The 9090-nt window shown below is 52.1% G+C and overlaps 1 non-coding gene across 1 annotated transcript in view; it reads left to right on the top strand.

Moving 5' to 3' along the window:
* LOC102727496 (uncharacterized) overlaps positions 1–2487 on the top strand; it is a 43461-nt gene extending 40974 nt beyond the window's left edge. Inside the window, exon 4 of the transcript XR_014146120.1 lies at positions 2047–2487. This is a non-coding gene — a transcript (uncharacterized LOC102727496). The remainder of the gene's footprint in view (positions 1–2046) is intronic.
* Positions 2488–9090: the final 6603 nt, after the last annotated feature.

Genomic DNA, 9090 nt, shown 5'->3' on the forward strand with positions numbered 1-9090 from the left:
GGGGCGGGAGGGGGATGAACAGGCAGGACACAGGATTTTAGCACAGTGCAGCTCTTCTGTATTCTGTATTCTGCGACGGGAATGCATGACCGTCTGTCTTTGGCAAAGCTCAGAGAATGCACACACAAACCACGAAGCTTGCTGTCCGGGGGGGCTTCAGTTAACCACCGCGTACTGGTGCCTGTTCTTCAGGGTGACGGGTGCACCGCAGTGATGCAAGACCGGAAGCTGGGGGGCCGGGCGCTCCGTGTGGCGGCGTTGTGCGAACTCTGTACTGTGTGCCCCCTTTTCCTGTACACTTCGAACTACTCCATAGAAATTAAGTTATAGTTTTAAAATTTGTATATGCCAATCAAAGAGGATTTGAACACTGTGGAAAGACAAAAACAAAGACCTAGGATCTGGCAGAGTGTAGCCAGGACGCAGCTGGCCCCCTTCCCGTGTGTTGCCAACAAGGCAGCCACGGTGAGACACTGAAATGAAACTAGAACGTGCTGCTCCTCTGCACCCCACCCTCCTGTCAGCCGCATGCCTCAGTGTGCCCGCAAGGCAGTCTCCTCCTGACCCCACACCCACGTTTCCTCATCTCTGCCCCTCCACTCCACCTCCCTGCTCGCCTTGCAGCTTCTGGAACACACTGGGTAGGCGCCTGCCTCGGGGCCTTTGCACTTCCCCACCTCTCCCTGGCCTGTTCTTACCTCTCGCCTCCTGCAGGCTGTCACCTACAAATTCTCTTCTCAGGGCAGACCTTCCTGACAACCCTGTATGAAGATGAAACCCACCTACCAATTCCCCATCCTTTTTCTTCCCCACTTTACTTTTCTGCATTGTGCCCATCAACCTATAAGACAAAGCAAATAAACAAGGGAAGTATATACCATGTGTCTTCCCTCCTTGGGAGGTGTGGTCCCTGAAGGCAGGCCTTCCGTCTGCTCGGTTCATTGCTCTGTCCCTAAGAGCTAGAACATGGTTGGCATCTAGTCAACCAAATCAGGAGCTGCTGACTGAATGACTATATGGTATAGAAATATAAATGATTTTGTAATTTGCTTTATTTACTGAACATATTGTGAGCCATCCCCTATGGCGCCGAGTGTTCTCCCTGGTATGATTCTACTGTTCGGTGTCTCGTTGAGTGGACGCACCATTGTTAATACAAGCATCTGCCCTTTGCTGGCTTTTCTAGCTTCTCACTATAAACTTTATCTTAAGGCATTGGGCATGTGGGTGAATTCTAGAAAGGGAAACATTAGATTGAAAGTGGTAAACTATATGAACATTTTTAAAACATTTCCAAATGGCTTTCCAGAACTTGCACCATCAATATAAGCTGGTACCTACAGAATATTTCTTAGAAACCATACTTATTTTAGGGACTGAAGATTCCTTAAAAAAACCCAAAAAAACAACTCTACAGAAAAGGCAGAGACGGAAGCAAACTTTCAAGTGTTTCCAATTATGCCAGGAAAGACAAGCCAAATTGCGAGTTTGGAGCCTGACTCCTCACAAGGGGCTGCCCAAGCCGATATGGGTATCAAGTTCCTCCTCTGCAGGGGCAGGTGGCAGCCACATCCTCAGGGGTCAGCGGAGCCTCTTGGGCTCTAGAGAACCCTCCCCACCCTGACCCACAGCTGCCTTCTCCTCCGAGCCCGCTCCGACCTTTATGCGCTCCTGCTTGGCCCGCAGCCCCCGCTGCTCCGGGGGTTTGTGTGCTTGTCACCACCATCCCTGGTTATATATGTACCACGTGGGTCCCACAGCCAAGGAGCTGCTCTCTAAGGCACGCGTGTCCCCCGGCGACTAAGCTTTGTGCCTCACGGAACATCACGTAGCGGTGTGCATGTGCTCTGTGCACAGTCAACATTTGGGCGGACTGAGAACCCATCCCATTTATTTCTGGGATACTGGCACCCAGCATGGGTTTCCGAGAAACGGGTTAGGGCTGCCCTTGTTTCCTGGGTGATGATACGCTGCGTCATGTTATGGCAGCTGCCCCTGATGGACACCGGGCCTCCCCGTGCTGACCTCCCTGTCCCTGTTCTGCAGGTGGTTGTCACAACAGCCTGAAGCCTCTTGGCAGTAGCCCCGGGATTGCCATCACTGCCGCGGCCGCCGTGGTGTCTGTGGACCCCGAGGGACTTGGGGGCCCATCCCCCTCCAGCGTGCAGCCCTGCCACTTCCTGACTTTGGCACCCATCACGATACCCCTGAGGACCGCCCCCTTCTCCGGTAAGCACAGGGCATGGGCTCTCCAAGCCTGGAGCTGGTTTGGAGCTCACAGCCTGCCTCCGGCTTTGGGGACCCCTGGATTCGTGTGCCGAGGGCACCCAGGGAGGGACATGCTGTGGGGGCTCATCTTCACGCTACACAAATGGACCTCAACTCCATTGAAGAATGTCCTGCTAAGTCTACTTGGGTGTTTTCTGCCATGAAGTCAAGTTAGAAGTTTCTATTCGGAGAAGTGAGACTTCCCTTTACTAAGTGTTGAGGCAGAGTAATGTAGTCACTGAGAGTGTCAAGGTCCCCAGAGGTTTGTGGTTTCCTTACATGGAGCTCGGAAGGGAGCAAAGACAACAGAAACTAGATAAGCATCTAAGTTAATAAAACACAAAAAAGTGCAATGCTGGGACTCACGAAGTCACCCGCTCTGGGCTTGCCGGCTGGCTTGTTGTGAACGTGGGGGCAGGGATATCAGGAGGTCCCTGATGCGCGTGGCTGACTGTGAGGGGCATGGATGGCCATGGAGGTCCTCGACTTCCTTTTAATGCATGGGTGTGCGCTTCTTCTGGGAAGTCTTCAGGGCAGATGTGGGGCTGGTAGACACTCTGGTACCCGAGTGGAGCTGCGATGCGTGTTCGGGGGGCTCAGCAGGGAGATGGAGAGACGCGGGTCTTGGACTGGTTCCAGCTCTATTGTCCATGTGTATTCACAGATGTTGGTGTGTGTCTGTTAATCGTGACCGGCAGGCCATGTGTCCAAGCCACTAGTGAACGTGAGCTTAGGTCCTTCCCTTAAGTGTAGCAAGAAAGCATGAATTTGAAATGACTTTTAGTAAGTACTCAGATCTTGAGAGCTGGTCCTACTGCTTCAGGGTTAGGTTTGCTTGTGATGTGATAAGACCTGAATAAAAATTCTGTGGGTTCTCATATTAATCCGATACTAGAATTCTAATGTTAGCATTAATATCATTGATTGCCAGGTTATCAGTAACAGGAAACGTCTCTAGGTTGTGAGACCCGTGCACACACACATCCAGGTTCTTGGGAGAAAGAGGAACAACCCATTTTCATTCTTCTCCTGTTTTGATTTGCTGATACTGTTTCTGGAAAATCAGATGTGGTCTTTGGCGTCTGTAGTTCACTATGGCTTGATAAATTAGTTGGTCAGTAGAACATTGTATTCTCAAGAACAAAATCTTATTTCTATTTCAGGCTGTTAGTGAACATGCATTTAGGGTGTGATGGGGAAATAAATAAAACACATAAATAATCTCTTGTGTGGAACATAATTTACAGCTGTGTCAAGATTTCAGTTAAAATCCATCAGTCCATTGGCATTTATTAAGGATGACTTACTGTTTTCTGAGAAAATTAATCTTAGAAGGAACCCAAACGCATGTACCCCAGGGGTGGCTTTGTTTCCCATGCCTCCTATGATTTATAAAGTGACATAATAATTAGGTGTCTTTCTGTGTTTGCATTTTATAAAGTGCTATAATCAAATTTGCCGTAATATGCATTCAGTTAGAGGATGACTGCGTCAACATGATCTGTCTTGTAGGTAACCACCGAAATGTGCCATCAGGAAGAGGGGGGGGCGTCCAGAGGCAGCTTCTAAAACGGCCCCTGTGGTATTGATCCGAAAACCCGAAAACAAAAACCGAACGCTGCAGCAGAGGGATCGGGTGGGAATTGAGTAAGAGTGGTGGGGCTGGTCCAGATGCACAACCCCAGCCCGGGGAGCAGCCTCGAGCTCTGTGCCCAGCTCTGGCACCCACAGTGACTGTGGTCCTACCCAGGGCACCCCTGCTAAGTGGGTCCTTTGGGCGATCCAACCACCTAGCAGTCTGTCCCTGGCAGTGTCCCATTGATGTCAGCAGAAGGCATCTGGGTGAGACTGGCCGTGCCTGTGATGAGCCCTTTCCAGAATTTCCTTAAAAACTTTCTGGGAACCATGGATCGGAGAAACCTGAACAGATAGTTTGTCTCTCAGAGCTCGTTTTAACCAGTCAGTAGCTCCATAGAATGAGATTCGGTGAGATCGAGGAGTTGCCAGGGCCGATGAGCATTCTCGATGCTGGGAAATTCCTGCCACCTCTCGGAACAGGCTCCTGGAGGGGGACAGGGCTGGGAGAAGGGCTAGGTGGGGCTGAGACAGAATGACATCCCCGGCGAAGCAGATTTTACAGAACAAGAAAAACGCATCTGTCTGTGAAGTGTGCGCCATATTGAAATTGATTTATAAAAGCATGTGAGTTTTAATTTATCTACAGGTGAATAATCTTGTTTTTATTCAGAGAATTCACGTATTTGGTAAAGGAGCTGGACTATTTTATTTATGCCCTTGGCTTAGTCATGAAATCCAGGTAAGCGTAGAAGCCCTACAGGGTGTAGCTCTATGCTTCTCACCCGGGGGCAGATGGTTGGCGACAGCTGAAGACATTTTTTTGGTCGTCACAAGTTGGGGGGTTCTACTGGGATCTGGCGGGCAGAGGCCAGGAGACTGCCACACACCCCACAATGCCCGGGATGGCCCCCACGATGAGGAATTATCTGGCCCAAGATGTTAATAGTGCTTCTGCCGAGAAACCCTGGTTTATATTCTAGAACCCCCCTTAACAAGGTGTGGAAACCTCTGCTGGTGTGTGAATAAGCTCAGCGGGGAGCATTAGTGATCCAGGAACGAAGGACCCAGAAGGAGATAGGCTTATCGCTGGAAAGAAGATCAGCCGGAAGAGCCACACTTAATCATATGCCTATAACATGATTTAACGTTTCAAATTAAGACACCGTATTTGAAGAGCCCCACGAGCTGGTCCACGTCAATCGTGAACTGGAGTCTTCCCTCCAGAGCGCTGCGGGCACACACGGAGCTGGTCCTCGCATCCTCTTCCCTGGGACCCCGCAGACTGCCGTCTGTTCATGCATCTGTCCCCTTCCCCGGCCTGTAGGTCGTGTGTGGCGGGGCTGTGTCTGCCTGTCCTCGCTCAGCCCGCGGCGGGCACCAGGCCGTGCTCCTTACGTCTGCACCTTGGGCAGTTTCCCCTGCGTGCGTGGCCAGACTCCATACCGTGCGACCGGTTCTGTCGTTCACACCATCTCTGCTGCTGATTCTCACACGCCCACTCCTGAGTCAGGGTGACATAGACGGGAGGGAAGGTGGAGCCAGGGCTGGGCCTGCAGATACGCCTGAGGGTCTGTGGCGGTGGCTGGAGGGCCGGCGGAGTGCACGTCCTCCTGTCCTCCTGTCCGCTCTGTCCGTCGGCTTGCAGCTGGACGCACTTTGCCTTCGTTCCAAGGGCTCCTTTAAGTGTTAGAACTCAGGCTAAAGAAGGAAGCGTTCGGAGAAAGACGGATCTTGTGCCGTATTTATTTCCTAGTGTCTAAGGAGACCCTGAGGTTTTGGGGGGAGCCTGCAGCGTGAGGCGGAGGGTGGTTCTGCACGCTGCCCGGGCTCGCACCTGCGGCCTGCCCGCCGCGTCCCTGACCCCCTGGGGGTCATAGCGCCGCATGGCTCCAGCACTGCCCCGAGTTGAGAAAATAAATGAAGTGATTCTTCCTTTTTTTTTTTTTAAGACTGATGGTAGCTCGTTTTAGGGACGCCTGGGTGGCTCAGTCGGTTAAGCCTCTGCCTTCGGCTCAGGTCATGATCCCAGGGTCCTGGGATCGAGTCCCACATCAGGCTCCTGGCTCAGCAAGGAGCCTGCTTCTCCCTCTGCCTGACTCTGTCTCTCTCTCTCTCTGATAAATAAATAAAATCTTAAAAAAAAAAAAAGACTGATGGTAGCTCGTTTTGAATCTAGGCCCCCATTTTGCAAGCATTCAAGTGAAAAAGGTAAAATATGAGTGATAGTTACAGCCACTCATAGAGCGGCTGACGGTCGAACACAATGATTAAAAAGTACCATCTGCCTGGGAAACCATTTACCACCTGTTCTTTTGCTTCCAGAACTATTTAATGGTTTAAATTTTGCATTTTGTCCTGCCACCGAACAGCTGGGAAGTGACTATTCTTGTTTCTGTCGGGAGGTAGCATCTGAGCTCTGCAACGAGCCAGGGACCCGCACACCAGCGCCCTGCCACACGGCCTGCCACGCGGCCTTCCATGGCCGCGACTGCCCTCGTTAGCGACACCCACAGACGCCAGCATGGGTTCATAACAACAGTGACCCAGCTGCGGGGGAGGAAGGCTTTTCTCTTTTTATCCAGGAATTATTTCCTCCCCCACTGTAATCAAAAACGTCATCCTACATCTTCACACTTAGAGATTTTTCAGAGACAAAAATGCTTATAACAGTGAAATCACTGACACCCCAAAGTGCCTGGGACTCAGCCGGCTTCTGTGAGGAAGGCATACGTGTCTCTAATACAGGGATCAAGCTGCTTTTCATAGAAAAGTTATTGGATTTAAACAAACAAAAAGGCTTTGTATATAGTCTGTTCTCCACAGTGAACTCATGTTAAGGGGACAAGTTGCAAATAGTCAGGCTGACCTTTGGGCAGGGGAAGTGCAGATTTCCCTAAACGGAGATGCCAATGTGGGGATTGGCTCCCGCGGTGAGTCCTCCCTGAGAGCGAGCGCACGTGCTCTCGAGCGTCCATCTAGGAAAGGTCCTCCTCTGCCCTGTCTTCCCCCTGGCCGGCTCGCTTCCTGCCGCCTTCCCTGAGAAATGCCAGGCTCTCAGCTCTGGTGGCCGTCTGCACTGTTAGCTGCAATTCACTCTTTCTTTGAAAAGAAACCTCGGAAATCCATCACGCACACAAAAGCACGTATATGTTTATGCCGAGTATAAAGAACGCGGATACAATAGAACCCCCGATACCTCCGTCTGAGCCTGAGAAAGTGGACGTTTCCACACCCCCCGTGCTCCTAGGAGCCTCGACTCCTGACTACCCCAGGGATAATTACTCTCCTGAATGTGTGCGAATCACTGCTTTGCTGTGTTTTAGAAATATGCTTACCATATATGTATTGTCTCCAAACAATATACTGTGTAATTCAGGCTCTTTTGAATTTTACATAAATATCATAATCCATGCATTCTTGTGATTCTCTTTTTTTGCTCAAAATGATGGTTTTGTTGTTGGTTGTTTTTTTAAGCCATCCCACTGAGGCTTGGAGTTGTAATGCAATCATGTGCCCTTGGTAAAACCTTCGTTCATTAGTGGGGATCCACACCATGCGTACCATGCGTCCTGTGTTCTGCTGCTGGTGGGCATCTGGGCTGTTTCCTGAAATGCCAAGCATGGTGGTCCCCTCCTGCTGGTGTTCCGGGGGGGGTGGGGCGTGTGCACAGGACCCTACGGTGTCCAACACCGCCTCTCTCAGTCATCCCAAACCCTCTCCTTGGATGGTAACTCGCCCAGCCTTATCTCCTGGGCCTGTTTCTCCCCTGAGTGCTATGTTGATGGATCCGGTTTCCCACTGGGCACCTGCTCTTTCTGATGGACGTCTCACACTGCACTTTCCTATAAAAGGAGTATTGATCCCCAGCCCACTGTCCTGCTCATAAAGCAGAACACGAGAACGTGTTCCTCCTGCAGCCTTCTGGGTTAACCCCCTTCTTCCCAAGGACCCCCCAGTCTGCCTGATTGGGGGCATCCCTGGCTCCTGTCTTTGCCTGATCCGTCACATCCAGCCCGTCAGCCATCACCCCCCTGAAACCCACCCCCAAATCCGCCTCCCTCGTCCGGGCCAGCACCACCAGCAGACCGTGGCTCCCGCATGCTGTCTCTCTGCTCCTATTGTGCCCTTTCGTATAAGCTGTTTTCCACGCAGGAGCCATGGGTCACTCCTCCATGTATACCACACCAAGCCTTCCCCTGCTTAGGACTCCTGGGGTTGTCTCCGGGAGCTGGGAGCAAACCCCAGACTTCTACCCAGAGTCCCTGGGACCCACCGTTGTGACCCCAGCCGGTGCTTCAGCTGCTGCTTGCACCATCCCCCGCTTCCCCACCCTGCCTCAGGGCCTTTGCACTGGCCGCTGCCTCTGCCTTCAGCTCTTCTCCCAGTGCGCACATGCCAGTTACTCCTCCGTCACTGGGGCCTTGGCTCTGAGACCCGAGTCTCCCATTCTGCAGCACCTCTGGAGTAAACCCCACCTCACCTGCTTATTTACTTGGTAGCATTGCTCATTGTCCAAATTCTCTTTGGCGTCTGTTTCGGACATAGTGTGCCTTTACCCTCCCAACCCTGAATGTTGGCTCCAGGAGGTCAGGGCTTTCTGGGTCTTACTCGCCCTGAGTCGTTCCGAGGCTGGCGCACAGGGCACCGCTGTCTCCAGGCACCTCTCTGCTGAATGAGGCCCAGCCATTAGAAGCGCTGTTGTTTAGGAGAGGTGACAGGCTGCTCTGAAGGTGTCCATCCCACACCCCACCGCCCCCGGCCTAACCCACAGTCTCGCGGCTCAGGGAACCTTCCACCCGCCCCAGACTTTCTCAGCAGAGTTGGGGACACAGAACTGGCTCCTGACATTGCTCATCAGCCCAGCATTGATGGTGAAGGACTTCTCAGGAATGGTCCTGCCCCAACTGTTACGTTCTTGCAAGACTGGGATTTCCCCGTACCCCAAAGTTTCACCCTGAAAAGGCTCCTGGACCCTGTTCAACCGATTCCATTCCTTAATGCTGGGAGCCAGGGTGGGAGGCTGGGCAGGTCCACCTTACCTATGTGCTGGTGCTGGGAAGGGTAGAGCCGGCTGGGACCCAGGGCCCCATCCAAAAGCCTTGCGTGTTTTTCTTATGCACCACCGGCCCTCTGCCCCTCCATCCCTCCCTCCCACCAGCCAGTCACACTCAGCAATAAAGCCACTGTGCTAAAATCAGTGATCAGGACTCTGGAGGGGGGGCCACAGGCACCATGGGGATGTCG

This window comes from Leptonychotes weddellii, chromosome 6 (genome assembly GCF_054177405.1).
Source record: "Leptonychotes weddellii isolate Sample4059 chromosome 6, ASM5417740v2, whole genome shotgun sequence".
NCBI classification, from domain to species: domain Eukaryota; kingdom Metazoa; phylum Chordata; class Mammalia; order Carnivora; family Phocidae; genus Leptonychotes; species Leptonychotes weddellii.